Genomic DNA, 6,190 nt, shown 5'->3' with positions numbered 1-6,190 from the left:
CTTAGCCCTTTTTTTTGTCGATAAAAAACTTTCATTAATTGTTCAAAAGAGTACAAAATACATCTTGATAGCTAGCTACTCTTCTCACTTCACTCCAACTAGATTTGTTAGCAAAAAGAGTAGTGCGAAAAAATAAGAAAGATTTCCAGTTGTTACATGAATCCCAAAAACAAAATGGCCAAAATCATCTAAAACACAAACAAAACCAAACGAAAACCAACAATTTTCATACAAGGGAAGAGGATTCAGGGCATGACTGCCACTCGGTACTATACGAGGGTCATGCCCTTGATGAACATAATAATCAATTTGCACTAATATCGCCTCAATCTCATCCATCTATTCACTGTTGTGACGTTGACTACGTCTTACTAAAGCTAGACATTCCAAAATTTCTCCCTGGTTGTACTGAACATCATTGACATTGACTATAATTTCATTTCTGTCATCGTATCTTTGTTGGTGCATATCATGAGTGGCTTGAATGTCCCTTAACTAGTTACCTATCGATGCTAAAGACCGGGGTTATTCCACATGGCTCGGAGAAGTGGCGCATTCATGGGCTATCTCGCCCTCTGCATCGGCTCCCCCCCCAACATCTACTAATTGCACCTGTTCTTCCCACTCCCCATGTTGGCCATGAGGGTTGTCGCCCCACTGAGCACCTCTCTACTAGTGCAACATAGCTACCATTGACTGTTGGAAGTCCAGGCACCAGGGTTTTGAAACACGGGAATGACACTACCCTGTTGAGGGGTACCAAAACACCACCCTACCTAACTTGATGCAACTCTCCAAAAAATACCTTCTCACAAAAAAAGTAGCAAACCCGAGCCCAGAAACAATGAATGGCATAAGATGCACTCCTTCCCCCAGAAAGTAATGAGCCCAGGAGACCTGAGAGAAACATAAGTCCCCACATAGAGAAAAATTGAACAGGAATGTTGTCCCTATGCTAGCCCAAATATCCACCCCACCAATCCCCCTTACTTCCCAGCTTCTATCTAAATAAACACTAAATAATTTCCTCTCTTGGACGAAACAAAATACCCTCACCTTCCCTATTTAGTATTCACATAAGAGCTCCATACAAACTCTTACAATCTAGACTCACCACTAGAAGACCAAGGGGAGGATAACCAATGCCCAATTCTATTGAACAACCAGACGTCAAGAACACACACTAAAATCACAATTGAAGGTCAAAGTGATAGAATTACCTAAGCATCGACTTTGATCCTTTCATAGATGAATACACCAACATTGTGCCTTGGTCATGAAGGCCACCACTCATATCCCAAGCCAAACTCGAACACCTTACTACCAGACAAAACCAACCCTTGTTCCCTAAGTAACCCAAGGTCCCAGATAATGGTTTGGTATTCTATTGCGTGCAAAAACGCTTTGTAGAGCTAGACTGTAGATGTAGTCAATTTCCTCCACCTATCCAGACCTTAGCTTGGCCCTCTAGAGAGGCCTCCCAAAAGAACCAAGCAAGTAATGTCGTCCAGACACCATGATTTCATCTCCCGATTGATACTTCTGCTAGCAACAACTAACACCAAGAGAATAATAACCCAAACTCTTTCAAGAGACTTCCTATGTTGACCATCATGCCCGTCATACTTGCCACTTAACACCTTCATTGTGGCTGTGTGTGAGGGCGGATATTGCTCCGAGTTGGCTTGTTTTCCAAATTGGTCTCCCCCAATGGGGTAATTTTTTAATGTTAAATTAAATTGAATGTACCTAAAAATTTATATATTTTAAAATTATTTTATAATAAATTATTTAAAATTATTTTCATAATATGAATATTTTTATTAAATTTCAGGTATGTATTTGAAATTATTTTTATAATATAAATATTTTATTAAATAAAATTTGGAATTATTTTTATAATATAAATATTTTTAGTAAAGGAAACTTCATTTTAATGGAAATATTATTTTACTGCCCCAAAAGGTGCAAAGAGAGTTCCATAGGTTTGTTAATTTGGAAAATTTGTATGAGAAACACATTTGTAAACATGTATGCCATATGTTCTGCATTTTCAAAGGTAGCAAGGTCAACCTTTGAATATGAAAAGTCATGCAATAGATCCCATATTTATTTTGTTCATAGCTTTAATTAAAACTAACTATTACCCACACCCCAATTGAAAACTATAAAAATCATATTTATATTTGTTTTAATGTTTATACAATTTAATTTAAAATAAAGCTATTGTTTGGTGGTGTCATAAATTATTTTATTTTATGTGAAATAGTATACCCTTCATTCTCTTTTTTTTTCATCTTCTAACTTTCATAGTAGAATTTTGGTTTTATATTATAATAAATATAAAACGTATTTTAAAAAAAATATTTAAATATCATTTTTCTAAAACATTTTACCCAACCTTTACCAAGATTTTTATTATTATAATAATTAGCTAATTAACATAATTTATAATTTTTATTTAAGTCGAATAGAAATAATATTTTTAAATACTTTCATTGACTAGGCTTTGATTATTGTTTAAATATGAATCCATATGAATAAAATTTGAATGATAAAGTAACTAAAAAAATACGTTTTTAGTTAAATTTGATCAACACACTCAACTCTCCATTCCAGATTATTTCATGCTTCTCACGATGCTAATAAAGATTGATTCATTGAAACTTTCTATCATAATTTTAGAGCATGTATGGCATGTTAATCCTTTTGAGCATGTATGACATGTTAATCCTTTCTTGCAACAAAGTATTTATCTGGCCAAATATCATAATTATAAAATACAATTAAAAAACTTGAATGCATAAAGCTAACTACCCTATGTGGTTATACTTTAAAAAAAAGTAAAAGTGTCTTCTTAAGAAATTATATGTATAGGTGCAAATTTAGAAGAGAATTGTCTACATTATAAAGATTTTGGTAGATCACTTTGTTCAAACAGATAACAAGAGTATGGAGTCCTATACACCAATTTGGTTTGGTGCCATGACTTCTCAATGACCTATCTTGCATTCCAATTTGGTTTAGTGTCTTGTCTTCACATGTCAATGAGATTATTATAAACCCAAATATCATAAAATCCTAATTATATGAAACATGTTAATCTTATATTCCAATTTGGTTTGGTATGTGTTTTTCCAATGACCTCAAATATTACCAACATAGATATGGATCTAACATGAACCAAGAGGGATCAATTCCTTCACGTGCAAACATCTGATTTACAATTTTTTTTACTTTTAATTATTTTACAACATATTCATTTTTTTTAATTATAACATACATTATTTTTCTATTTAGAACATAATTTTAAATTTTAAATTTTATTTTAAAGGGGCACAAACGGATGGAAAAATTTATGCATCCCCTCATACTGATCTATAGAATGATCCTCTCGGCTCAATAATTATATGAAACAATTTTCTCATCTCACAAAAAAACCTTATAAAATTTTATATAATGCACCAATTTGTTTTGGTGTCTTGATTAACCTTATTATCAACCCAAATATCATAATTATATAATATCCCTACAAAATCATGATATTACAAAATGAAAACAAATAGTAAAGTAACTTGCAAGGTTCTTTTGTTTGACACTTTTTCCCATTTGATAAAAAAAAAAAAAAAACCATTCTCAATTCAAAAGTAAATCCATTTAAATTCATCCAGATATTACAAAATGAAAACAAATAGTAAACTAACTCGTTTTTTTTTGGAAGAGTTAGTTGATGGAAGTGTGAATTGAGCTACAATCTTTAAGCTACTTTAAAATGTTAATTTATATAAAATAGTTTTATAATTTTAAATAAAATGATTTCATTAATTTAGAAAAAAAAGGATAGCTATAAAATTTTGATATAGATTTTTTAAGATTGTAAATTTAAAATGTGTAATTTATAAAATCAAATAATTTTTTCAAGACACTTATAATTATAGATTTGAATTGTGTAATTTGCAAAATCAGAATGATCAATTTTTTTGGGAAATATAAATTCAATTATATATTTAAAACACATTTAAAATAAAATAAATACATTTTTTTTTCAAAACCACCAAAATATATATTTTATTATTCAGCAAAAACACATCTTAAATAATAAAAAATTACAATCCTCTTAAAAAAATTTATATCTCAAATTTCTAAAAAAAATATTGTGTTCCTATTATATCTAATATTTAAAAAGTAAATTAAAAATAAAAATAAAGAAAAAAATGGAAGACAGGCAATTTTTTTGTTTGTTAAAATGGGCCATTGCTTAATACATGAGATTCCAATGAAGGATGACACACTTTATTTAAGCATTATACAACTAACATGTCTGGATGCTTCACCCTATTCCGGTGATGGATATGACTAATTTATGGCTCTGAGTTATCTGAGATTAAGGTTAGAGTTTGTTCTATACTCTACAAATTAGATTATGCGACAATGCTACAATTATATGCCTTGTCGTAGTCTCCTAAGCCAATTTCGTTATCCCCAGAGAAATTATTGGTGGCCATATTCAGTGTATGAAATGAGAAAGCTCTGACATTTTTGAGTTTGAGAGCGTCTCCGCTATGTCAACTAATCACTGCACCCCAAGAAGATGATGAAAAGCTAGCATAAATTAGTTTCCTCATTCCAACGCCAAATTATACAAGTAAAGGTAAAAGAAGGTTCTCTAAGAATAGGTTTTCATACCGAATGAGCTTGATAATTCAATGACCTTTTTTGTTTGAAATCATTAAAGAAAGTTCTCTAAGAATAGGTTATCATACCAAATGGGTTTGATAATCAATGGCCTTTTTTGTTTGAAATCATTACGCCAAAATCTTAGTAAGCATTTTTCCCAACGAAATGTTTATGATGTTGTTGTATAGAAGGTCTATCAATTGAAACTACTGGCTGACAGGTCCTTCCATAATTGACAGAGTCCCATCTATAGAATTATTGGAGAGAATCCTACGCCATTGGAAAAACGAAGATCATTGAATGTTCAAGTTTGATCTTTGAACAATGTAACATTGATGATATTGTAGAGAAAATATTAAATACACTCACACTGTCTCAAGTTGTGGTGAGCTAAAAACTTCAGAAGGAAGCTGCCCATTCAAATTACTGTTTTCTATCACACTATAGAACAAGGCAAAGGGAATGGAAAAACCAGTTAGTTCGAAAAGATAGTAAAGCTTAGTTTATGTTGTATTTCAACCCACTTGAACTTACATAGTGGTCAAAGATTCAAGAGCAGATAACCAGGTGGGCACATCGGAGACCTGGAATAAAACTTTAGTGAGCTAAATGGTGAAGATACTGCACACCTCTAGCAACATCCATTGCAATAGTGAGTCTCTTTGTCCAATTCAATGGCTTCATATTGTGCTTTTCCTAGTCAAACAAATGGTGGCTAAGAGGGCCTTGAGGCATGTATTCATAAATCAAAAGCCTTTCAATTCCCTCAATGTAGTACCCAAGCAATGTAATAAGGTGTCTATGACAAACCTTTGTAAGGACATCAATCTCGGCTTGGAATTCATATAATCCCTTACTACTCATAACTGCTGCCTCCATTCTCTTCACAACAATCTTAGTGCCAATCATGTAGCTCACCTTTGTAGACCACACCAAATCCCCCACGGGTGAGAACATTTTCCTCACTGAAATAATTCGTAACATTAGGAAGAACTTGGATTGAGATGATCATGTTACCAACCTCTACCACATGTACGTCACTCGGCCCATCGCTCGTCCTACTGTGTGTGTCATTGGTCTTGGCTGCAACATTATACCCCTCTATAGTGATCTTCAACAACTTGGACTCTGAAGCAGAATGATGGGGATGAAAAACTACAATATTGGGTCTCTGCACATGGCCTGATCTCAACAATCCTTTTTTGTAGAAGCAGAATCCCAAGCCAGCAACTGCACTTAATCCAGCAAACCCACCTAGAATAGCACCCACTATAACACCCAATGAGGAAGATGATCGGTTCTTGTCCTTCTTAGCACCCAAAATAGCTATAGGTGCAAGGATCTACACCTCACAAGCTTAACAAAGAGATTTAACAGATTTCCAGGTGGAGGGATTGACCTCGGTAAGCGTAACACAGGGTGTAACAAGAAGATGGTTAGATATATGCAGAACTGTAATTGGACAGATGTCATGGTCATAATTTTACAAATGTCGCGTTCATATGAAAATGGT

This window comes from Pinus tabuliformis, chromosome X, assembly GCF_031772625.1.
Source record: "Pinus tabuliformis cultivar Carrire ecotype Pingquan chromosome X, CPIR1, whole genome shotgun sequence".
Lineage (NCBI taxonomy): Eukaryota > Viridiplantae > Streptophyta > Pinopsida > Pinales > Pinaceae > Pinus > Pinus tabuliformis.
This window is presented reverse-complemented; position numbering follows the sequence as displayed.